Source organism: Chelonoidis abingdonii, chromosome 7, assembly GCF_003597395.2.
Source record: "Chelonoidis abingdonii isolate Lonesome George chromosome 7, CheloAbing_2.0, whole genome shotgun sequence".
In the NCBI taxonomy this organism is placed as follows: domain Eukaryota; kingdom Metazoa; phylum Chordata; order Testudines; family Testudinidae; genus Chelonoidis; species Chelonoidis abingdonii.
The window spans coordinates 88687433-88714169 of record NC_133775.1 but is presented as its reverse complement, the minus strand read 5'-3'; the positions used below and the strand labels follow the sequence as shown (position 1 = coordinate 88714169).

Below are 26737 nucleotides of genomic sequence, written 5' to 3'. Positions count from 1 at the left end.
TAAAGGGCTGTAAGTAGAAATGAAGGAAAAGTTAAGCTGAATGTCAGGGAAATTTTCTCAATGAGGTTCATTAGGGTGTGTACTAGTCTCCCCAAGGGCAGTAGAGAAAACCCCATAACAGTGGATATTTGGCAGTGGACTGTATAAAGCATTGGAGCAGGGATTAAACCTGTCATGGCCAACCAGGATGGAGAGAGGGAGAGAGAATGAGGAGGCTACACCAATCATTTCCATCTCTAACTGGCAGGATTCATTTTGTGGAATTTATTAAGTACCTGTTGCCAGAAAAATCTCAGTAACTTTCAGCATCTCTGACCCCATCACCGCTGCACTCTGTCTGACTCTGAATTTTAAGGGACAAGAAGAGAATCCTGCGCACGTGTATGTGACCAGAGTCTCTCCTAAGCAGGATTCTCTTCTGAGCACCACTGAGATTAATGGTCAGGAATTTTACATAGTGCTTCCCAACTATTAGAGATCACAGAACATTCCCCTAGTTAGTTGGTAGGCTGCCAGAACTGCACCCGGGCTCCTTAGGCCTCACTCTGAAAGATTCTTTCCAAACAGGCTTTAACATCAGATGGTTCCTGACAAACACCTTAATTCCTGCCTCTGCACCCACTGTCTCTGCCAGCCTTTTCCATGGACAGCGAGATGAAAAATGTGTCAAATTATTTTTATTATTGTTAACTAATTATTAGCTCAGCTCCTCTTTGCTCTGACATGGAAATTAGCAACCCCACACCCCCCTCACTGTGCTTAAGAACTCCTAGTCAGCTGAGCTCAGAGCCAGGGTGGTTCTGTTTTCAGGTGATGAGCCTGAGCCTCTGCCAGTGTCACAGCATCCACACAGCTATTTTTAACATGCTGACATAAGCCCCACTAACACAAGTCTATCTACCTGAGTTGCGAGGCTCAGTTCCAGTTGCAGTGTAGACATGCCCTCAGGGGTCACAAACAATCAGCTTTTAGCCAGATCAGCCAGGAGATACATGCACCCAGACCCCATGTTGAAGAGGTGATTATTAATGAATCCAGCTGCATTCAACTTTCCCACTATGGCCGATTTGGGCTGAACTTCACATATATGATATAAGGGAGTTTGCAGTCTCACTCTGGAGTTCAGGAACCAGGTTGGAGAGAAATATGGCCTGTTTTTTTTTTTAGGTAATGAAGAATGACAGACACACAAACAGAAAATGAAGATCCCCTGCAGAATAAAAAGCTTTTATCAGCTATAATCTGAAGAGAACCACAGGGCTTCCGCAGCCCAAATCTATACAAGCTAAAGCCAAGCTGGCTTCAGCTAACATAGCTACTCTTATTATCACTGCTAGAACTAGCTGCTGTAATGTCTTTACATCATATACTAGGTGCATCCTGTATAACTGAGCTTTAGAAAAAAAAATTGATATTAACATTGTGCTAGCCACAGCTTTCTTGTCTCATATTTCCCACCCCCTTCCCAGCTCTGCTATTAGTACCTCATCCCTGCTCTTTTATTTCCTTCCTTCAGCAATCAGGTGCCTGTTGCCAATGAGGCAAATTAACATTTCTGTACAGGGCACCTGCTACTGCACCCATCCATGTTAGCACACAGCGAGGATGGCTGGCTGTTTGGAATGAGGGTTTTAACCCTCTTCTTGCCAGACCCTGTTCGAGAACCCTTCTCCTAATCATTAAGGCCACTGCCTTTTTGTACAAGTTGCTGGTGAGAACCCTAATGTGAGTTTTTGGGTTTCACTCCCTGACCCTGGTATCTCTTCCACTGTCATTTCCATTAATTTCCTAATAAATGGTTGTACAGCCTAAGTTCCTCACAGAGAATAACATAATTGGCACATGATGCATTGTATATTGTCAAGCCCTGGGGTTCTCACAAGCAGCTTGACTGAAGGGAGCATGAAAGTAGCAGATAGTGGGATTTTTGCCAGAAGTATTTAGAGGCCTCTCTTTTAGGCCAGGTCTACACGAAGCGCGAAAATCGGTTTTAGATACGCAATTTCAGATACGAGAATAGCGTAGCTGAAATCGATTATCTAAAATCGATCTACTCACCCGTCTTCACCGCGCGGGATCGATGTGCGCGGCTCGCCATGTTGATTCCGGAACTCCGTTGGGGTTGGTGGAGTTCCGGAATCAATGTAAGCGCGCTCAGGGATCGATATATCGCGTCTATATGAGACGCGATATATCGATCCCCGAGCAATCGATTGTAACGCTCCGATATGGCACGTCGTATAGACGTGGCCTTACAGTCTCCATATAAGCCTGCTGCAGTCTCATCTCTCAATGAAATAATTGGCTCCAGCAGGGATAGTCAGAGACAACAGACAAACTCCCAAGAACTTGTGTCACTTATGTGTAACTCTTTCTAGAATCTCATGACCTTGCACCTCCAGTATGTGTGTATGAGGTGGTGAACCATTTTTCATACAAGACCCAGGGACTTAGGCACCTGGGGCCCTGATTTAGGCACAACTACAATCCACAAACTCCCCGGCCAACTCTAAACTCATTTGACTCCTAAATTTTTGCTGTAAAAGTTCCCTAGGTGTCTCTAGGCATGCACACTGCTGCCTCAGGCGGGCATTCATATGCCTGTCTCACACCTAAGCCCCCATGTGAGCCTCAGACCAGGTGAAACTAGGTGGCAGAACAACTGTCTTGCCTGTGGGTCCCAATCTAGTAGGTGTGCTCTGAGTATTACTAACTCCATACAAGATGTCCAGGAGGAAAGGGGACTCCCTAGTAACCGTTAGCTCAGAGGTATGTGCATTCCCTCAGGATATTGGAAATCCCAGTTCAGTTCCACTCTCTGGTGAGTGCTCTAACCACTGGCCTATGGGACTTTACAATGTGGCTCTCCCTCAGTCTCACATGTTGAAACCATTCCACTTCGTATTAAATAGTGATTGGATGACTATACTCCAGAGAGTGGAGCTCACCTGAGAGATAGGGAACCCTTCTCCACAGTAGGCAAAGAGGAGAATTGAACCTGGGTCTCATACACCCCCAGTAAGTACCCTAACCACTGGGCCAAGATTATAATGAAGGGTACTGTCTCCTTCCCCCTACCTGGTTTGTGTATAGTTAGGTCTTCCTTATAACTGTTAGGCCAGAGTTTAGCATGCTCATCCAGGATGTGGGAGACCCCTAGCTCAAACTCCCTCTCTGCAAGAACAACTGAGGCATCTGATTCCAGGAGATAGGGGTTCCTGGCTGTTGGTTGGAAGCGGGGATAGGGTTCTGCCTGCAACCTGGACTATAAGAGATCCAGGGTATAGGACACACTCAGTCATGGGCATTTTACCATGGCTAGCTTTGGTGGGGAGCCACCTAGCACAATCACTTTTGTGGATCCTTTTCTCAGTCTTCCCATTCATTGTACAGGGAGCCTTGGCGGCCAGCCCAGGGTTTGTAGATACCTGTGATTTTCAAGGGGTCTAAAGGATTGCAACACCTAAGTCCTCTGGTAGCTCCCTGCCTGGGGTTAATTATTATCTCAACCAGAAAAAAAAGAAAAGAAAAGAAAGCTCAACTCCATTTTGGGTTGTTTCCAGTTGGGTTTTTTTTTTATGTGTTTAATTGTAATTCTTATTTCATCTAATTTCTGATAGTTTTTACTATTTCTCTTTGAAAAATGTCTTCTGTGAACAGAGAGAACTCTTGACCTTCAAGCTGTTTGACTTCCTTTTCAGCCACTGGAGACTGGAGTCTGCTGAAGGAAATTTAAAAGGGCCCCTGAGTTATACAGAAAAAATCTTGGACCAGATTCTCTGATGTGGCTGAGCCGTAAAACTAGGAGTAGTAAAAGGCAGTAGCTCTAAGTCCCATTTGGAGGCCCTGGATCCTGTGGCTATTCCACTTTGGCCCAGAAGATGCTCAGCACAGGTTAGAGCAGCCTGTGGGCATCTCTAATATATGTTGACCGGCCACAACCCCCAAGAGGCTGTTAGGGCAGGCAGATATTACCAGGGGATAGAGATTCCCCAGCTACATTGCTGTACCAGTAAAGGTTGGGAAAATGGTGACATAGGAGCCCTGCCAGCATCTCTGTGTCACCCCAGGGTTTCCCAATGTGTTGGAAATTCTCAAAAGGCCAGTAAAGCCAGTTTTAGAGCTGCTTTGTACCACTAGCGCAGCTCAGTGCATCCAGAGAAGGGTTCATCATCTTTACAGAAATACTGGAAACATCTACTGTTGTCATCAGCAGCACAAGAAATCCAGGGTCTTATTCTCTGCTCCCTCACTCTGGCATTAATCAGGAGGAGCTGCGCTGAGGTGAGTGGAGTTACACTCATACAAGAGCACAATCCAGCTCAGAGGCTTTCCGGATGAGTCTCATTCCTGCTAGCCATTGGTGTGTGAGTATTACGCTTCTGTTGGACTTTCTCCGCTCCCGAGAATTGTGCATTACTCCTCAACTCCAGCCTGGGTTTTAGCAGAGTATTTCTTCATCTGCTTCCCTCCACTGCCAAGTGACACTGGGCTCAAGGTAACAGATCGCTCCAGGGGACGCATGCCACCATGATCAGGATTCTAGAGAAAAGCATACCCAGTTTCCTTCCTTCTCTCCAACTTGAGTAACAGCCCACTGGCCAATTGGTAGCCCAGCTGTCTTGCTGTCATTTGTCCTGCTAGCTGTAGATAGAGAGCCTGAATTTCCACTGCCGTGTGAAGTCATTTACTCCTGTGCTAAGTAGGTCCAAAACGCTACCATTGGGGTTTGGTAGCATTTTTACATCCTCTTAGTTTAAGTATAAATGGTTACAGACAGGGCAGGGAGAATCAGGGCCAAAGTCTTGCAAGAGGGAAGGTGGCTGGGAGGAAGGCTACAGAGAAGAGAATGGAACTTATATAGGCCAGATCCTCAGCTGGTGCAAAATCAGCATAAACCCTTTGACTTCTGTAGATCTGCATCTGTTTATACCAACTGAGGATCTGGCCCAATGGCTTCGTCAGCTAAGCAGGCTCCTGTGCTGGGATGCTTTCTTGATAATGGCACTGTGAGAACTGAAGTTAAAGCAGAAGCATATTTCACAATTTGCGGTTGTCAAAACCAGCTCTGATTTGTCAGCGAGTTCAAAGTCATCACTTTGATTAGGCCCCGACACAGAAAAACGTTTATGTTCCCATGGCAATCTCCAAACCAAGTGATTCAACCAGAAGGGAATTAACTGTTCTGAGATATCTGATTAACTGTGACAGGCTGGAAAGGTGGCAGTGGGGAAGGTGATGAGAGGAGGGGAGATGTGGCTTTTTTTTTTGTCTGCGTGGCCTTTTATAGAGCCTGCTCAGTTGCAGTTTGTTGTGACCAAGAAAACAGCTGTCTTGGGTTTAGGGTCCCTGGTGGGAAATAATTAGAAGTTTGTCAAGCCAAAATTTGCTCTGCAGATAGGATGTAGGCTGTGGCTGGAAGTTATGAAGGCAACCTTCAGCCCAGTCGTGATGGGATTTTTGGTGCAAATTGGTGAAGCCTATTTTGGGTAACCAGTTGGACACAAATAATTCTGCTAGAAATTGATCAGTCAGAACCAGCAAAAGAGCAGCAAAAATCCCAGAAAGGAAAAGAAACCAAGTGACCCAAACGCTCCGCCAAATTAAATTTATGTATGTATGTCTGTGTGTAAATGATTGTGAGTCCATGGGTAAGAGTGGTTGTTTGTGAATGGATCTAGGGTGTGAAAGTAATCCTGCCTGGGTCTAAATGGGCCTGCGAGCGGTGAGGATGTGGCAAAGGTGTATATGAATACATGTGTTTATCTGTAACTGTGCATGTGTAGGGATAAATGTTCACTTCTCTCTCTGTGCCACCAGTTTTATTGATGGAGTGGTGTACAGAGCGCTGAGAAAAGGGTTGCTTAGTTAACTGCTTGAAGGAATGTACATATACTACTTTCCTGTCTCAGACTGAAGAAGGGCAGTTTTAACTAATTTAATTTTTCATTGAGCATGAGTTGAAATTAAGAAAAAAGTATAGGAAAAAATTAAGGTAGGTCAGATTTTTTTTCTAAACAGATACACTGCATCCTTGTAAATAGCTGAAACAGACACAGTGGGGCGGAGTCTCCCCTGAGTTAAACTGGTCTAACCCAGGATTAACTCCAGTAAAGCCAGTGCAGTTACACCCCTAAAACAGGTGTGAGTCAAGAATCAGACGCTGGCTGTAAGTAGTTTGAGGATCTTCAACCCTGGGCTATCCCTAAAATGTCTTTGCACTAAGAACAGCACACTGCCTGCACTAGGACCTGCAAGAGAGACTGACTCCATCTGGGGATTGTCCTGCACCAGGAAAATCTCCAGCTACTGGTTCAGGCAGCTTTATGACTCTGCATGGCCAGAGCAGAACAATGGGGCTGTAATAGGTCTGTTCCCCCCGTAAACTTTATTATATAGTGCTGTAGGTGCACACTCCTTGAAATATCACATAGAGAACAGAATCACTGTCTGACAGAGCCAGGAGTCTGAAAGGGTAAATGCAGTGCAGTATTTATACAGAAATTACTGTACCCTGCTTGAGAATATTCCCTGAATCTACCCTGGAACTAAAATGTGTTTCCAAGTCTTTAAACTAAGGATGCAATTAATTCTAGTCAGAAATTCATGTTCAAACCCACGCAGAGCCCTTTTCCCCCCCAACTTGGGGTCATTCTTTAATGCATTTTAAATTGCTCTGTCAGTGGAAACTGAAGTAGTTTGTATTTCTGAAAGGTAAATGTGCTTCCTAAAATAAATTTTAGCCATTGCTTTAATCTCACTTTAAAATCAGAGTTACTGATGTATGCATTGCAGCTTATGAAACTTAAGGTGAATATGTACCTTGTAGTGAATGTCTTTGTCTGTGTAGCCTACATATATAACCCTGGGAGAATGTAGATGTAATTAACTAAAGGCCTGATCCTGAGCCCCTCTTTTGGTTTCAGTGGGATTTGCAAATGTTCAGCGTGTACCAGAATCACACTTGAGATCCTTTTTTAGCCTGAGGGTTAAATACAATACTACAGGTAGATTCTCTGCCCTGTTCTGCATCCTTGCTGCCACTTGGGAGCGCACCAGAAGCAGAAACCACCCAACAAATTGTCTGCTGGGGATTCTCTTGCATGGAGAGTGTCCAATGAGCACAAAGCCAGCCTCTACGCCTCCCTCCCTCCTATCAGTCCAAGCACAGAGACATGTCAGGGAGTTGGAGGGGGTGGGGTACATGATGCTCTAGTTATCCCCCAGTTAGCATATGAATCCTTGGAGACCGTTGCCAGCTGGCACAAGTTACATCAGCTAGTCTAACCTGGGCTGGGGAAAGAGACTCAAAGACTAGAACTGGCATAGGCGGCGAGTTATATGGGCCTGTGATGCCCATGCTCCACCAATATTTAGGAACGTGGGCCCAGCTCCACCAATGTTTGGGCTTACTGCACTTTAGGGGGCCCCGCGCTAACACCCCAGGCTGCCCTGGACCCCATGTCCCTTTGAAGCGCGGGGCCCAGGCCTGTTGCCCTGGTCCATCCTATGGACAGGACAGCTCTGCTTGGACCCGTTCTGGGGCACCACCAAAAATTATATAAACCTGGCACCCATGAGAGCTGGTGGCTGTTTTGCAGCTTCTCCCTTTCCCCCTCTCCTTGGGTAAGGCAGCACTGGGGAGAGGAGTCATCATTTCCTAGGTATTCCCTGAAGCTCAGGCAGAGCCATTCAAGCTCCTGTCTTGCTCTTCCTGGGATTTGCATGCCTTGGCAGGAGAGTCCCCACCTTCTCCCCACAGTGATGAGGAGGTTTCAAATACTTCTGGTTAAAAATCAAAGGGCAAGGATCAGAAAAGGTATTTGTAACTCACACCATAATCCAATACAAACTTCCTTCTTACCAAGTCACCCTTGAAGGCTGCAGGTTAGATGCCACTGCCCTAGATGAATTAAAGCTCCCACTTTGGTGTTGTCTCTTTCCCCACTTTCAAGAGCTCTTCAGTGCGGGAGAGATGCACTCTCGTATTTGCTATAGCTCCCCATCCCACAGCAATTGCTCCAGACCAGAAGTTGCTTTGGTAACAGATACACAAATGCATGTACCATTCTCCAAACAGTATCATCAAGAAAGACTTCAGATCTAATGGATGCTACTGAGGACCAACAGCAAATAATACAGCTGAGCCCTGGCTTCCTGCTCAAAAGTATGATAACAATCAGCCACACTTTATTACAAGCAGCCCAATGGGATTAATTGGAAAAATTGTGCCTGATGATTTATTCAGTAGGTATTATTGTGGGTGGCACACTGTATGAAATTTCACAGGAATGCTTTTGTATGGGGGTGTGAATTAATGTCCAAATATTGTGCAGCATTTACTAACCATGCTAGTCAACGAAGTAGAGTGGAGCACACATCCACACAGCACCTTGAAGCTGCATGGAAGGAAGAGGAAAAACAAGAACATGCCAATATATTAGAGGGAATAGGAAAGAGAGGAATGCCCCTCCTCTCTTGTTAGAGTACAGGGTAAAAGAGGAGATCTGTATATATGATGATCAGTGCCCTTACAGTATGACAACTGGCCAGAATGGCTACCAGTGTGTTAGCATCTCAATGCCAATCCTATCCTCAGTGCCAGCTCTAGTGTTAACTATAAAAGAATGTGCAATTTGTGTCACCCAATCATTCATTTCTCCAGACAACCAGAACAGGAGCCCGGAAGGGTGATTTTTCTCACAGAATAGAGGGTGTTTTTGTTTCATTCCAGTTTCCATGAGTTGCGTTGTGCCATAGCCACCCTTTAGCACAATAGAACAGCAGGTCCAAGAATTTGTCCCTCTACAGAACCCTTGCTTCCTGGTGAGCAGAACCGCTGCACGCATGGTGCAGATGGCAGCGCCATTTTCAGAGCTATAAACAGTATCATTGTCATAGCTCTTTGAATGGTACTGCCATATGTACTGGAGAATCAGCATTTATGCTTGTAAGGGCTATGGGCCAGCTGGATTTTCTCCCCAGATGAAGTCAAATCCTGAAGTGTGAGTGAACATCGTGCTGCTTTGGAGGGATTCCCCCTCCCCAGTACTCATTCTTGAATCTCCAAGGATCTTCTCATCTGTCCTCTAACCTGCAAAAAGCAAGTGTCCTGCATTCCTAGAGGTTCGACGTGAAGCCAAACCTGTTTGATCAATGCAAGAAGCAGCAGCAAGTCCATGAAGATGTTTGATGGCAAATCAATCACATTGTGTGCATTTTCTTTACCACAGCAACTTATTTTTATGGCACAGTATATTCCTCTGTGTGTGTGTGATAGAGAGAGAGAGAGAGAGAGAGCTCTTAAACAATCAGGTTTCTATGGCTATAGACTAGTCTGATTTTCAATACAATCCATAATGTGCTTTCTTACGTTTTTATTGGTGTATGGATAGCAGTGATACATTGTGTAGTAAAGTCAGAAGAACATGATGTCAGAGCTCTATAAATGAAAAAAGGGAATCATTCAGAGATTTTTAAAACCTGTGGCAGGAGAAGGAATGTGTTGGCACAGAGTAAATATTGTGAAAACAGAAGCCAAGTTTTCATCAATGAATAGGAACCTCCCATACAATCCACAGCAGAGCTTGTTTCCTGTAATGATGCTTTGGCTCTGTCTACTTATAGTTTTAGAGAGACAAGGGGGAGCAGATGAGGTAATATCTTTTATCAAACCAACTTCTGCTGGTGGGAAAGACAAGTTTTCAAGCTGCACAGAGCTCTTCTTCAGGCCTAGAAAATGTGCTAAGGCCAGGTCTATGCTAGAAGATTAGGTCACTGTAACAACATCGCTCAGGGGTATAAAAGATACACACCCCTAAGCGATGCAGTTAAACCGACCTAACCCCGGGTTAGACAGTGCTATGTCAACAGGAGAAGCTACTGCCTCTCACAGAGGTGGATTATCCACGTTGACAGGAGAAGCTCTCCTGCCAGTCAGTGTAAGTAGTGTCTTCACTGAAGCACTACAGTGGCTCAGTGTACTGGTGCAGCTGCACGACTGCAGCATTGTAAGTGTAAAACTGTCCTTAGAGCATGTCAGCATGTCAAGATGGAACAGATAGTTTAGCATAAATAGCGCATATTCTAAGGGACCATTCAAGGTGAAGTGGCCCATTAACACACCTGTAGTCATAGGACAAAAAAGGGGAGTTAACAGTTACAGATTGTTGTAATAAGCCATAAATCCAGCGTCTTTATTAAGACCCTAATTTCTAGCGTCTAGCAAAGCTTTGAATTTAAGCTTCCAGGCTTATCTTTTGAAAGTGGATCTTAGATTTAGCTGTGATGCTTAGGAAGAGCTCTGTCTCTCTCGCCAACAGAAGTAGGTCCAAGAAAGGTTATTACCTCACCCACCATGTCTATCTAATATCCTGGGCCAGATGTGGCCACAACTGCATAGTTATGGTGTTGTATGTGTGTGAAACTGATTTAAAATGCAGTTATATCCTAACATTATGTCTGTAACTGGAGATGGGTACAAACCAAAACCTTGTACCTGAACCCAACCAAACTTCTGAGAAGTTAAGATCTACCCTAAATGAAATGGGTTTGGTTGTTTGGTTGTTTGTTTGTTTGTTTTGGGGGGAGGGGAGGGGAGGAAAGAGCAAAGAATTAAATTGAGGCAAATTTCAAAATGAAACATCATTTTGAAATGAAAAATGAAATTGTTTCATTTTGAAAATATTGAAAGAAAACACTTTGATTTTTTTGACATTTAAAAACAATTTTTTTTGCCAAAACTGTTTGCCAAAATCAACACAAATTTGCAGCTAGTTCTAGTTAACTCAAAACTGCATTTTTCCATGAATAAAATATTTATCTGAAACATTTTGCCTAGCTCTAGTTGTATGGTGTGAGAATGCATGAGACCTGCAGTCATGACGAGATAGACAACAAAATAATGACAGGTTGTGGTAGGATATATCCCTTTGGGGTTACACCTGTGAAATCATGAGTGGGTTGGGCTACTGTGAGGGTAGAGACTGCATCTTTTGGTTAAGGATTAATACTTTCTGTACAAGAGAATAATTGGCAACACAAAGCTGAATTTCCAATGCCAGGAACTTTATCCCTGTTGTATACCAAAACTAAAAGATCCAACAAAGCAGAGGAAATAAAGAGGAAGGAAATCTCATACTTCTCTGTTCAGAGGTCTGTATGTTCTGGGCAACCACCAGCTCTGACTCTCTAAATGGTGGCAGTTCAGGAGAGCAAAGCTAATACGTGAATGTTGTGAGAGAGTTGATGTGTAGAAAAGGAGTGAAGTGGTTTGTCTCTTTGACCCAGAATCCACCCCTGGCTAAACCAGTGTAAATGGAGTGGGACAGTGAACCACCTTCAGAACCTTTCAGAATGGAAGTGTGTTAAGTAATGGCCTTCGCATACCAAAATGTCTTTTTTCTAGCAAACACATTGAGACATAAATCCTGATTCAGGTCTGAGTCATTTGTTATTAAGTACTAACTAGGATTTTAGATTGCTGATCTATAAGCTGCCTGTGTGTCAGTAACATTGCTCTGTGCTGGCTTTCTGTCCATAGAGATTCTAGCTCAGATAAAAACAAGAGCACTGGAGCAAACATCACATGGGAGCTCTATCACAGGAACAATACTTGTATTTGGTTTATGTTTTTTTAATTCACTCCTTCTCTGGATTTATTCCCATGGCTGCTGGCAATGAAGCTCAGTCTAGCTGTTCAGTGATATCAAAATCAGACTCCCCCAGTTCCACAGAGGCTGTAGATCATGTATATGCATCCTTTTGTTTTGTGAGCTAACAGATGTGATGCTGCCTTGGCTTAGACCAGTCCTTGTGCAAGGATTTTGTTGATTTGTTCATTTTTGCTGACTCACTTTTCTTTCCTGGTCACTCATCTCATGACTGTCTTAATACAAGTAATCAGCAAGGGCTTTTTAAAAAAACACAAACAAATAGCAACTATCCACAGAAAAATCACCAGCAACTATTTCTTTTTACACAGGACAGATGTCTGAACATCCGCCTGGAGAAATATCAGTGCTTTTTTTTTTTTTTCATAGGTCAGGTTATCAAGTTTGCTGATTTCATGTCATTCCAGCAGTGTTAGCACTGGCAGTCCACCTGGGGGAGGAGCTCCTTTTCTGCAGTGACACTGAACTGATTACTTGCCAGTGACAGTGGCACACTGGGGCTGATTCTGATCTTACACCAGCTTTACACTGATGGAACACAGTTGAGGTTGAGGGGCTTAGTCCATTTTTGCATCAGTGGTAGTGAATGAAGAGTCAGACTCACTGTCATAATGTGGCTGAGGAAGGCAAGGATGGGGCCGTTTGCCTGAGTGAAGATTTTGAGGATCAGAGCCTTAGATTATAAGCTTATGGGCAGGGGCCATGTGTTTTATCTGACCAACATCATATGCATTTATTATTATTATCCTTCAAAATTACATCGTAGCGAGTTTTTAATAACTAGCCTTCACGACATACAGAATCTTTAAACATTTAAAATTTATCCCCATGAGTCTGCAGTAAATCCTGACTTTGAACCAACTCTGTAGGTTTTAGTCAGGAGTTCTGTTAAACTCACTACAAAATTCCTGCGTTTGAGGTGCTCAAATGCGCTTTTTTTCCTTAGACTTTCCTTAAAAGTGCCTCAGAGTGCTGTCTCCTGCAGATCCGGCATTGTGATGTCTTGCACTCCTGACATGTTGTTGAGCTGCTTATTCAGACTCTTAGGGATCACTTCAAGTGCTCCAGTGATCACTGGGATCATCTTTGTTCTCGTTTTCCATAACCGTTCCACTTTATTGCAGTGTTCTTCATACTTCACCATCTTCTCTTCTTGTTTCTTTATGTTTCTGTGTGCTGGTCTAGCACTGTCAATCAGCATGGTCTTCTTTGACTTCTTTCCTACAACTATGTCTAGTCTGTCTGCCTGCCCCATTTGGTCTTTGACAATTGCCAGATCCTGTAAAATCATAGCCTCTTTCATTCTCTAGAGCGCTTTCAGTTTGGTGGTCGTAACACTGCATGGTTTGTTTAAATACATGCTTGCCACAGAGACTCCAATGCAGACACTTGGCAACTTAATTATGTCTGTTCATGTATTTCTGCCAGCCAGGCACCTGCAGGTGCTCAACGCATGCTCCATGGTCTCTTCCTGTTTAGTTCTGCAGTTCAGGGGACCATTCTGTCAGTCAGTTTTGTTTTGAACATAATTAAACCTTAAGGACTGCTCTGGTACACTCATAAGACTCTCCACTTTTCTTTTGAGGTCTCTTTTTACAAGCCATGAATCTGTTAATCATCAGTCACTAATGAATTTGCGGGATCTTCACCACTGCCCGTACAGTGATTTCTGTGTAAATCATCTTTTGAATCTTTCTTTGGCAGTTTGCAGTTCTTTTTTTTGATGCTTTCTGGGGCTGGGATCACACTTGGCCATTGCTTGTTATTGCAACCAGATAATCTTTTACTTTGGCTGAATCCTCATATATGTTGATGTTATACTATTCATTGTCAATTGCTTCCTCCACAGAAATCAAAACTTTTCCTTCATCTCATTATTGGAGGTACATCCTGTCCATGTCTTGATTGAAATCCATGACACTACGCATCACCAGGATCTTTCTTGTTTGGATATCAAGTTTTTTTCTTCTCCTCTTGATTTCACTTGATCATTCCAGTGATGTACTGTACTACTGGTATCCCCCATGTATTAATGGCTCAGATCAAATTATTCAAGTTGAGTTTTGTCTTTAGAGTAGTTCTTGTTAGCCTGTAATATTCTTTCCTCACTTCTTCTTTGACTTCTTATGTTGTAATTCCAATAGTTCTGTTGTCCCAAGGAATCTGTAGGGGCCATGCTGAGAAATATCTTGGATAGTACCTCCGTTAGCTTATATGCCCTCTGACTGTACCAGTCTACCCCTCTTTACAATTGCCAATGCACATTTAGCCAAGCCAACCCGTAGCTTTATATCATCACCAAACTTTTCTGGACATCATCAATCTCTGTATCTCCTTTTGTGATCATCCATATCATTTAAGATTATCCATGAATAACATTTATTAATTTTTATTGTTATTATTACTATTAATATTGCAATGGAGCCTAGAGGAATCAGGGCCCCATAGTGCTAGGCAGTATATTTCTATACTGGATAAGTAATAACAACAATAATTATCGCTAATGATGAATGAGTCCAAGCACTTCTGGCTAATATGAACACAGTAGCTGATTTAGACTCTAATTTAGACTCTGTGTTTATTCTGAGAACTAATTAACCCTTTTATTTCCTGGATGAAACTATTGTGCAGAACATCCTGGATGAAACTCTTGTGCAGAACATCCTGTCAAACAGAGGACACAGTACAATATGTTACTGTAATTAAATTAACAGATAACTGAGCTCAAGAAATTGCCTACAGTCATTAATTAGGATTAATTAGGCAAAATGGTTTACAACTACAGAAGACAAAACTAAGGAGTGCTTTTATTGGCTAGGAGAAGCAGCTGTGACACACTGTATTCATTACTTATATGTCAGGAACATGCTGATTAGTAACACTAGAAAAGCAGCCTCATAAAATAAGTTTATTCAATGAACTGTGTTTTGCCCCAGAATACAACCACATTCTTGGTGAACTACAGATATTGTAACGATCAGTGCAGACAGCTCCTCCCTCAATAGATGGTACTGTATCTTTAACTTAGTAATAAGTGACTGTCTTGTATGTTGTTATTTTGTTGTATCTGATCTGAGGCTTTTAGCAGGAAATTCAGTCCTGCCTGCATGTGCTGGAGTTGGTACTTGCAGTGTTCCAATAAATCTCTGTGATTTGATGAGCAAATATTAAAACACGTCTATTGAGCAGTTAAATGTTAAGAGTCTGGTCATAAAGAAGATAGAAGGAGAGATGAAGAGCTCCCAAAATATAAATTAGTTTTTCTTTCTAAACCATGCTTGAGATCAGCACGTAGATCAATTGGGTCCATGATTTGTCTCATCTTTTAGTTTAAAAGCAATACATTCATCTGCATGATAGAATGATTACTCATGCTGCTCAGTGATTGGAAATAGCTAGCGCATCTTGGAGTATTCAGATATGACAGATAATTATAATAATTGTCAGTGTTTCTTATTTTAGAAGAAGCAGAGTTCAGATTTGTCTCTTGCCCCACTCAGAAATAACACCACCACAAAACATTGCTCCTGGTCAAATTTGACATGCAGAATTGGAGCTAAATTTTACAAAAATGAAAAGAAAAAGTGTATACCAAAGAAAGGTTTATTTAATCCAGGATTCACAAACAACCAGCTGCTCTTCATTGTGTTCAAGTCCTGAGAGCACACTGCATCTCACAGGAGATGCTCGGCACTTAGAAGAATCAGAGCCTTTTTCCAAGCTTGTATTTTCACCAGTAGATCTCAAAGTGCTTTACAAAGAAGGTCGATATTATTATCTCCATTTTATAGATGGAGAACCTTAGACACAGACTGGTGAAGTGACTTGCCCAAAGTCACCCAGGAGGCCCATAGCAGAGCAATCAATAGAACCCAGGTCTTCTAAGTCCCAATCCAGTACTCTAGGCACTAGACTATACAGCCTAGTGGTGAATTGCTTTTGCTCTTTGTAGATTTTTTTTCCCCACATACTTTCAAATGTGCAAATCTGTGTGAAATCTAATGTGCACAGACAACTGTCTGTTCATCACATAAACACGGCTAGTAAGAGCTGGTGCAATGTTTATTGTCAGCTGGTCTTAAAATACTTGGGTGACATTAAACTGTGTGAAGCGTTTACAGTAAGAAGCTGATGACCATAAAATACTTTAACCATTAAATCCTGGAAAGCAGTTTGTTATAAGTGGCCAGTAACAATAGGAAGCTCGGAGTATAACTCTGAGATGGCCTTGCAATATTTGTATAGCAATCTCTCCTAGTAGATGTGGAGCAACTTCAACTCCTGTTGAAATGAATGGGGGTTAAGAGTGATGAGCATCTCCAAGGAGGCTCTCAACACTTTGCCAGATCAGGCCCATAATGGTGAAGGCCCAGACCTGGCAAAGCACATAAACATGCTTAACTTAAAGCATGTGAGTAATGCCATTAAAGCGAATGTTCCAACTCTTACAGCTGAGCATGTGCTCAAATGTGCTTTGCTGGATCAGGGCCTAAAACATTCCTAGAACATGCTGAGAGCAAACAGTGCTTCTCCTTCTTGGTGCAGCAAAGATAATTATGCCATCATAATTTTAAATCCCATGATTTAGTTGGCAATTGGTCCTGCTTTGAGCAGGGGGTTGGATTAGATGACCTCCTGAGGTCCCTTCTAATCCTGATATTCTATGATCAATTTATTTGCTGGATTTAATATTATGCTTCTTTCTGAGCTTCTGATTTTGCAGACATAATGTGTATATATAGAATGTGTATGTAAAGATAATCTCCATATTTTATCTATCTACCAGGACCATGTTGCCTTACTAATGGTGGTTTCCTTCTGGACTGATGAAACCGATCATCCTTGTAATGGTCAGACTGACTTCTCTCAGTAATGTATTGTTTTCACATCTGCATGGCATGCTCCAAGGCTCACAGTTCCTGATTTCTTACTGGCAGTCTAATACTTAGTTTTAGTCACTAAACCCACACTTTTGCAACTGTTGTTGCTCACTAGTCTAAGACCTTGTATTGTGATTTAAAATAATGGAATGCACTAAAACTCGTTTGGCTTGGAAACAGTTGAGATTCTGTGCCTATATTCATTGTCACTGCTTGATACATCAGTATAAAATGATTGAATTATCTTAAACATTTAAGAAGTTTTTAATTTTGACAACTGAACTGCCTTTTGATGATATCAGAGATGAGTATAGTTGAGTCCGACTGAAATCGTAAGAGGTTCTTGTGTAGTTTGCAGTCAAATCATTCTTAGAATGCACTAGATACTTAAGTGCAAATCTGATTTCCAATTTCTCTTTCAAAGTAAGGCCCACTTCTGCACCGTTAGGGAAATCTGTGAAATTGTAAGAATTATTTGGAGGTAGGATAATCTTCCAAAGGAAGTGGTGGAATAACTTCCTTTGGAGATAATGAAGTTTGGACCAATCAGTGAAGTCTGGGATAATTAAATGACCTTACAATGGTGTAAGGAAACAGGCTAGATGCTGTACTCATGGCTTCTTCTGACCCAAAGAACTGTTTGAAATTTGTATGTAATTGATCCTGAAAGAAGTTTATATTTCCCTCTCCTAACTGTGAACAGAGATGGTTTAACTTTGCACTGAAAAGTATGTGATTTATAGGAGGTTGGGCGACCTACCTGAGCCTCTGTAGGAAAGTGGAGCTCTTCTACTGATTCACCCTAGACTCAGGAGCTAAGACCTTCCATTAAGATGCAAAGTACTTAGTGATGAATCATGTTGGCTAGTGGTTCTAATTAGCTCCCACCACGATACAAAGGAGGTGAGAGTTGTCTGTTTTGACAAGAGGGAGAATAAATGAGCTAGAGTAGATTCCTTTAGGAACAGCCAGGCTCAGGGAAGAAGTTTAGACAGATGTTATGGTGTGTGAATGTTACTGAGAAACATCATAAACTCAGACCCCAGGAAGGGTGTGAGTTTGGCTACAAGCTCAGGGTCAGTCTGACGTGGTGAGGATTCAGCTAGGGATTCTCTAGCAGATACAGGAAATTCAGGACAAAGAGTTTTAGAGTTTGTACTTGATTGATGCCAGGACAGGAAAACTAACGCCCCAAACTCTTTCCCCACCTCTCACATTGTTGTGCCTTTTCTTTCTGCACACATGAGATCTAAGGAGGAGAGAGCATTAGTATTTACAGCAAACGTACAGTCTTCTCTTCTTTCTTGTCATTCCACCTTCATGTTATTTTAAATATAGTTTACTAGATGTAGAACATTTTAATTGCCTGGTCCCATCTGCCAGGTTAAGGTAAAAGACCCACCAACCCCTGTTCTCATTTATTTGCAATACTGGAAGCCAAGAACATAAAGGGATATAATGAACTTTCCTTCTCTGTCAGCCTGCTGTCTCTCAACATCTCCAAAAGATCTCTAGTCTTCTTGCCAGTTTACACCAACTGATTTCAAAGGAGCTAGGCCAATTCACATCAGCTGATGATCTGGACCCTCCTATTTTGTTAGTTCAAAGAATCCTAGATATTAGAGTTGGAAAGGCCAGTTAGGTCTCCCACTGCAGCTCAGTGCCAATGTAGGTTGTTCCCCATTATACATTTTTTTTAGTGTTCAAAATGACGACGCTTCCACTATTCCCCTGGGGAATTTACTCCCCAAACTAATATTCACTTTACATTTTCTCCTCCTTATTTTAATTCCATTACTCCTAATTCTACCTTCATGGTCTCTCTAAATAATTCCTCTCCCTTCTTGATGGTCAGACCCCACACACATTTTGTTGACTGTTCTCATGTTCCCCCATCATCGTCCTTTATTGTGAATGGCAATTGCAGAAAGTCAAGGCTGTCTGTGTTATAATGTTAAGCTTTAAAACCAGAAAATTTAAATTGAGAGCTGAGTGCTGATGCTGTCTACATCCTGGGGGACAGTCAGGTAGGTTTCATTTAATTGTCTGCATATATTTGATCACATCTCATAGCTAGGTACCCAAGGACCTATCCTTTATTCCATTCTAAAATATGAGAGTTCAGATGTAAGCTAAATTCTGCTCATGAATTCAGATGTAAATATTTCGATTTGGATGTTCATAAATAGCAACTGATAATACAGTGGGCACAAACAAAGGCTTCAAGACTTGATGAGGGCCATTGTGTGTTGGTTCAAGGAAATGAGTTTTACACCTTGCCTCTGTACTCCAGAATAAACCACACACAGTTTTGCAGAAAGAGAGATCTTTGCTCTAGAATGAATCACTTCCTGTTTAGAGAGAATGGATGTCTCTTCCATTTTCCCAGATCTTCATCATCATAATCATCACCACCATCATCATCATTTATTTATTTGAATAAACGTAGTGCCCAGGATCCCTAGCTATGGATCACAACCCCATTGTGCTAGGCACTTTTCAAACGTAGAACAAGGTCAAGGACTGGATGTGTAAGCAGAGGACTTAGGATGAGTATCTACAAGATAATAACAGATTAGTGTATGAAAAGAATAGCAAAAATCTTAGAATGCATTTTACTGTCGTACCTACGAACCCCACTCAAGGAACAGGGTCACATTGTGCTATGTGTTGTACAGATAAAAAAGGGGTTGCACCTCATAATGTTTTTTCGTTTGTTTGTTTTTTTGTTTTTTTTATGATCCTTTGAATGGTTATTTCTAAAATAAGGGCAAAGTTCATCTGGTATTGGCTTGACCTAGAATGGGGAACAGTAAGCATAAAGTATGGTCTGTCTCTCCAAATAACAGAGAGCTGGTTGCCCTCAGAGGTCTCAGATCACTTATATTTGAGACCACTGAGCAAATTGCAATGTTCTGTTTTGACTGTCATTGATTTTTGTTTCTTGCTGTCTCAGAATAGAGCCAAAGCTAAATCTGAGCAAGGCTCTGTAAGCAATGGGAGAATCATTAAGCTGTCCGACTAAGACAGAGAATGAGGGCTTGTCTATTCTACAGCAGCACGCCTGTGTTGCTGCAGCGCTGTAGTATAGACACTTCCTAAATCAATGGAAAGGGTTCTCCTGTTATTGTAGTTAATCCACCTCTCTGAGAGGCAGTAGCTAGGTCAACAGAATGATTTTTCCATTGACGTAAACCCATCTACACTTGGGTCAGATCAACCTAACTACATTGTCCAGGGAGCAACATTTTTCACATCCCTGAGTGATGTAGCTAGGTTCACCTAAGTTTTAGGTGTAGACCTGGCTTGGAGAGAGGATCGTCTTCTCTTTGAGGCAGAAAATACAGAAACCCTAAGAAAATCGAAGAACAGAATATTGCTTCCTAAAGCAATTCTAACTTATTTGGTTTCTTATTAACTTGAAATTATAAAATGACACATAAACCAACAGGCCATTGAGGGTGGTGGGGACTGCTGTTTTTGTATTGCTTGGATCAATCCTCATACACGTAGAAAGACTTCATCTCTAAAGGATGTCATTAAATGTCAACATTTATATTGCTATAATACCCTGCATTTGCACTCACACATACAAATATTGCTTTAAAGTTCACATTCACACCAGAGCATGCTGAGCTTTGGGATAGTCCAATAAATCTTATTCTGAGACTTAGAAAAGATAAACTCTGTTTGGTTTGGTGAAGGTCTTCAATTAACATACAGCACAGTAAAGTCCCAAGCAGTCATCAGCGACAGAGTAATTCATAACTGACAGGGACAGAGGAATCACCGTCATAGAAGCATGGCGTAGGGAAAATTATTTGGAATTTAGGAATCAAACTGTGAAGTCAAGTATCCTTTCAATGCACTTTTCTAACTCCCTTTAGTATTAAAAGGTAAAGAATACATCCAGGAAGTTCTAGGTCCAAAAATGTAATCTTTTAACAGGTTTTACAAAGCCTAATGTGAATCCTCTGGAAGTGTTTTCAGGATTATGTTTTATTGCAGTGGTAACACTTTGTATTTATTCTAATCATACTGCAGATTTGGAAGCCCGAAGTCTGTAATAGCACATGAGTTCCAGTTAGGGAATTTGACCACAACAGAGGGACAGATCTCAGTCGATGTAACTTTGTGTAGGCCCATTGACTTCAATGGAACTATGCTGATGTACACCAGCTGAGGATCAGGCCCAGAAAGTGAAACTAACCAATCCAGTTTCACTGCTCAGACTGAAGGAAATGCAAATAATAAGTAATAAAAACAGCATAAACTGATGAAAAGTCCATTAGATTTTTTTAAAAAATTGTCTGGGTTTAACTAAATTGCTACTAGCAGTGTGGTTGATAAGGAATTTCTTTTAAATATATCATTTTTATCCTGACAGTGCTTTTCGAAATGGAAGTTTCATGCATGGATCAAAGGGAAAATTCACCCCTTAGAGTTTACATGAAACCCACACCAATAATCTAGTTTTAATTTTAAAAAGACATTAGTCAAGCATTAATATATTGTCCTTAAATTCACACTACTTTTTTCTTTGTAGAAAAATTTGCACTTCTGCCTCACAATGATTATTGATTTATTACAGAGTAGGGCTGATCAAACAGAATTTGCCAAATACAAATTTGGTGAATTTGGGTTTATCTGTTGCATCTTAAAGTATTTACAGAATACTATTAATTGAGAATCTATTTGGTATTTTAAAATATCCCATGAATATAACAGGCACATGAATGACAATCCTCTGGATTATTCATTAACTATTTGATCTTAAAATTCAGTATTCAGACTTCAATACCCAAGTTGCAAGTGGGTTGTTCTCTGTCATATGGACATTACTTATATAACTGATATGTTACTTAAATAAGACTGAAAATATATATTTGACTGAATCATTCAGGCTAGTTCCAAAGCTTTATGAATGCCAATGGGCTAACTATGATTGAGTCAATCAGAGACTAAATATTTATGAAGTATTGGGGAATTTTTTTCTCCTGTTTTTGATCAGCACTGTTGCAGAGTTTTCTGCTTCTCTCCCTCTCTGCATGTGGTATTGCTACAAAGCCATAGAATTCACTTTAGAGGACTAGAATCACTGATTGCCTGGGGCACAGCGCAGATGTAGGGAGCACATTCTCTGCTACTTCTGATGGCTGCGAATCTGGGAGCTGCTGCTTTTGAGTTAAGCAAGTAATTTCTACTGTGGCAATTGTTAGAATCTGGTCTTTGAATCCAATGAGACTCCACTGTGTTGTTTTTCCTTATTCTGTTGAGGCCTTCAATTTTCTCTTGCTTCCAGGATTTACTGAGCTCCAGCATGATCCTCATCCTGGTCCTTTCATCCTTCCCTGATGACCAGGTAACTCGCTCAGTTTAGATCTAGATTTATCTGTTTCCTGAAAAAAACGGCTCTCCTGTGCGTGCACTTGCTCCCTCATTGTAAATCACTGACATCAGAAAGAAGCTTACAAACTGTGCCCAGCTGTTTGCTTTGCTGTTTGTGGGGCTCTGTGACATGCCTTCTGACATATAGCACCCCACACATTTGTGCCCTAACAGATTTGGAAGCTTGGCCCTTTCACTTTAGTAATCTAATAGTCACTTCATTCTCAGGTGATTTCAGTTGCACTTGTTACAGTTTACTCTGTAAGGGTGAAATCCTAGCTCCGTTGAAGTCAGTGGGAATTTTGTCCTTAGTCTGTTAAGTGGGGCCCAGGCCTGTAAGCGCTGAGCCCCAGGTCAGTACATTTCTCATTTTAAATAATTTGCTTAGGAAACCTTTCATATGTTGTCAGTTAGCGTAAAGCAAAGCATAGTTTTGAGTGAAAGCTCATTAGACAATGCCAAATGCATTCATTTGGTAGCTACCCATCTTTAATAACTTTTACTGTGTAAGTTGCAGGGTAAAGTAATAGAATTTAAAAGAAGCCATGGTTTCTAAATGAAGATATATTATATGGGCATCCTCTACTTTTTTGGTGAAGGCTCAGATTTGTAGCAAAGGTGTATGTGCATATAAATGAACACTTTACCTGTGAATGCAATAATGGTAACTCTGTCATTTCCTGTGACCAGCTGGATGTCTAGCTACACAAGCAATTACCTTGGCTTGCACATGCAGTTGCAATAATGGGCACACATTTCTTCATATGCATTTCTAATGATCTGAGAATAGATATATAGATATATATCAGGGGTAGGCAACCTATGGCACACGTGCCAAAGGTGGCATGCAAGCTGATTTTCAGTGTCACTCATGCTGCCTGGGTCCTGGCCACCGGTCCAGGGGCTCTGCATTTTAATTTAATTTTAAATGAGCTTCTTAAACATTTTAAATCTATTACTTACATACAACAATAGTTTAGTATATATTTAGACTTACAGAAAGAGACCTTCTTAAAACATTAAAATGTATTACGACACGCGAAATTCTAAATAGACGTGAATAAATGAAGACTCAGCACCACCATTCTGAAAGGTTGCCAACCCTGATATATATTTAAGGCTAGCTTTTTTTTTAAACCAGAGAATTAATTCTATTGAAACCTATTTGATACAGCCAGAGCCAGAGGCAGCAGGAGATGTTAGCAGGGAGCCTTATTCCCTGCAAGGGGGAAGGTTTGCTGTAGATTAGAGAGCACCAACAGTCATTCATGTGATAAAAACCCCCCTGCTCATCCAGACAGTGTGGGAGTTGGAGTAGGAGGTTGGTTGAGTAGAGAGCAGTTTTGAAGGAGTTAGAGCAGAGAACAGTTTTGAAGAGAGATCAAAGGAAAGTTTGGAGAGTGCTGCAGTGGGCTGAGCAATCCAAAAAACCCTAGGTAAGGGGCACCTGGCTTATGTAGAAGGAGGGCAAGAAGCCCCTTCACAAGCTGAAGGGCAGGAGAGGGAAGTACCCCAGGGGAAGGAACCGCTAGTTCAATGGTTCACCACAAACCTCAGGGCCCCTGGGTTGGGACCTGGAGAAGAGGGCGGGCCCAGGTCCCTCCCTCTCCACTCCCCTCCTCAAGGACAATAGTAGGGTAATAAAAATACTGATTCAGAGGCAAGCAATGGCGCCCTGAACCTTCCCCAAAGAAGAGAAAGCACGATACCCAGCATAACAGTACCGGCAATTTGCCACACTATAATAAATAATAATCATGTTGCCTGCTTCAATAGAGGTCACACAGTGTTTCTTTGATCCTGAGATAGCTACGTAGCTAATCACCATAATTTAAACTGCAGAAGGAGGCATTGTCTAATGGGCATTATTTACAAAACAAGTGTACTGCAGGATATTAAACAGACACTCAACTTATAGTTGCTGGTAATGTTAAACCTCATGCCTTTGGCCCTAATTTACTACGTTCAGGGCTGGTGCAAGGATGTTTTGTGCCCTAGGCAAAACTTCTACCTTGTGCCCACCTCCCCACAGCAGCTCCCCCCATCTGCCCTGAGGTGCTCAACCCCCACCCTCTGACCCTGAGGCATGTCCCCAACCCCAGCTCACCCCTGCTCCGTGCATGAGCACCCCGAGCACGCCGTGGCTGCTTCACTTCTCCTGCCTCCCCTGTGTGCCGCTCCCCCACCCTTACTTGCTGCAGGCAGCCCTCCCTGTGCTCCCCTGCCCCAGCTGCCTCCACCTAAATGCCGGGGGTGACTGGGGCGGCCAAAAATCTGGCCGCCGCAATTGCTGCCGAAGAAAATGGCGCCCCTCCCAAATCCCAGCGGTCGCCTAAATGGTTGCACCGGCCCTGACTACATTTCATGAATACAAGGGCTTTGGTTTGATTTTACCTTGTTTGTGCCCATCGTTATCCTGCTAGTTAAATGTAAATGGACTAAAACTTGCAAGGAACATGGCTTACTGCAGTCTTGGCAAAGAGTTTCCAGTTTCATGCATAGTGCAGACAGCAGCACTAATTACCTGCAATGTAACTATGAGTCTTCCAGTTGAACCTTGCATGCCAGATGGCATCAGAGCTCCAGGTGCTAAATGAAAGGACTCCAGGAACCTTTGACTTCTGTATGGAAAGGAGACTTTCTGGAGAAAGAGGGTCATGCCAGGGCAGGGAAGGGAGATGACTTTGTTGGGGATTGGTGTATGTGTTCCTCTCAGCTGGTTGCCAGACATTCTGAATGGGCCTAGTTACCTCATTGCCTGACCAGAATCAATGCACTGACCAATGCAACCAAGACTCTTACAGAGTGAATTGCAGTTTGCAGGCAACATGTGCAATAGCGGATCTGAAAATGGCCTGCCCCACTGCTCTTTTTTCTCACTAGACCCCTTGGAGGATAAACAGAGCTCTGTGACTGTGCTGTCCATTCCCTTGGAGCCCCCGACTGGCTGTCCCTCACTCCCGTGCAGCTTGTCCTCAGTCTATCTCTCTCACTGCTCCCCAGTTGAGGAAAAGTCCTTCAGTTCTGACTGATTCACATAGTTTGTGCATGACCTTAACAGGTCTCTACTGGATACTTTCTAAAGAGGGGAAGCTCTTTTCGCTATGGTATTTGGAGCCAGAACCAGCTCCTATTAGAAAGATTTGGGGGCAGTTCTTTTTCCTGGGTTAGTGTCACAAATAAAAGTGTATTTATGTGAACCCCCTGACCTTGTTGGGAAAAACTGGTGAGACTGACACATAGCGATTGCCTGGGCTTCTTGCTGGGAGATGCTCAAGAGCAGTGTTACGTGGACTGGGAGAGCTGTATTCAGATAAGGGGCCGTCACACCAGGATGTTTGGGAGTGCATATATCTAACACAACATGTCTAGACTTAGCCACTGAATCATATGGAAATGAATGGCAGGGGGGATGTTACATCCCAGCACACAGTGACAAATATTTAGCCACCTGTGTCACTTCCTATTGCTCCCCACTGCATTCTTGAAGGGCAGCTAGTGCACAGTTTGCCATTAACTCGCCAGTGAATGAATGAGAGAAATAATCTGGTGAGAGGATCCTCCCTGGAAGGTCAATATGTCAAAACTGGGGCACTAAAAACATACCTATTCATTGTTTTATTTTGGTATTATGTTTAACTAAGCTAAAGATGAGGATCAGCTATCAGGGATAGGGATATGTATATGGGGGTGGGGAACCAGACAGGGTAATAGAAATCACTTGGGCTACCATCCCTTTGGGGATTGGGAGAAACACTATATTAGGCTCATCTTCTATAAGGGTCTCATTTATATTTGAGGTTAGGCCCATGCTTAGGCTAGAGCTGATCAATATTTTTTATTCAAAACACTTCTCAATTTTTTGCGTGTGTCAAAATGGAAAATTCCCTCTGAAATGTCTGATTTCAACAAAACAAATGTTCTGTTTCTGTCAAAAAAAAAAACTTTTACAATTCATTTTTTCTATGAAACTTGAAACACTTTTGAATAAAAAAAAATCAGTTTTTGTTTTTATCAATTTTCGTGCAAGAATAAAAAAAATATTTCCCAAACAGCTCAAGCTTAACTGTCTTCTTGGACAGGGCCCTAAGTAACCAGAGTTCCAGGCACTGTGGGCATAGTACTGGCCTTCATGATCTGAGTCTCTGGGAAGCCAACTATTTTGGAATGCAATGTTTCCATTCCATGAGGAATCAACCTCAGTTGTTTTTGTCACCACTTACATGCTTTTAGAAATGGACTATATTTTTTTCAAGCAGATGAAAGATCTAATGATGGTAGTTGCGAGATCTCCTATTATGAAGAACATTCATAGTCTTCTATCTGAATTTTTTTCCTGGTTCTTCCTTGTATTTTAGTAATTAAAACATCTTGTTACAAGAAACCTACTGTGAACTATCCCACATGTGTGGATAGCAATAAATCCTTCATAATGGGATGCTGTGTATTTCTAACATTGCTGAGCACTACCGAGGACCTAATTACTCTGCTAATTATCATACCTGCTATGTGTGCTGTGCTAATTATGGTGCAAAAATGAACTATAGACCAAATGCACAGGTAATCACAGTAGACAATGTAACTCCAAATTTAATGCTGATGAGGGAGAAATGTAAATCTAAAAGGAGGAGGAGAATGGGTTTGGATTCTGTAGTGTGTAGATTAGATGGCCTCTTCCCCCACCCCCCCGCTAACATTTCATCTCTCCCTGGTGTGAATAATGATAAAATGGCTTTAGATCCCTGAACACTAGTATTTCTTTCAGTGATGTCAGGGCCATAATAGTCGTGCAGGGTC

General features: G+C 42.1%; 1 protein-coding gene across 4 annotated transcripts in view; it reads left to right on the top strand.

Annotated features, from left to right (window-relative positions):
• The window catches only part of HTR4 (5-hydroxytryptamine receptor 4), a 241880-nt gene that overhangs the window by 190659 nt on the left and 24484 nt on the right, over positions 1–26737 (top strand). The window contains exon 7 of one of the 4 annotated variants that reach the window (XR_012656299.1): positions 21855–21914. The exons of the other annotated variants lie outside the window; for them this stretch is intronic. The gene's annotated coding sequence lies outside the window, so the exon portion shown is untranslated. The remainder of the gene's footprint in view (positions 1–21854; positions 21915–26737) is intronic. 4 annotated transcript variants of the gene reach the window in all.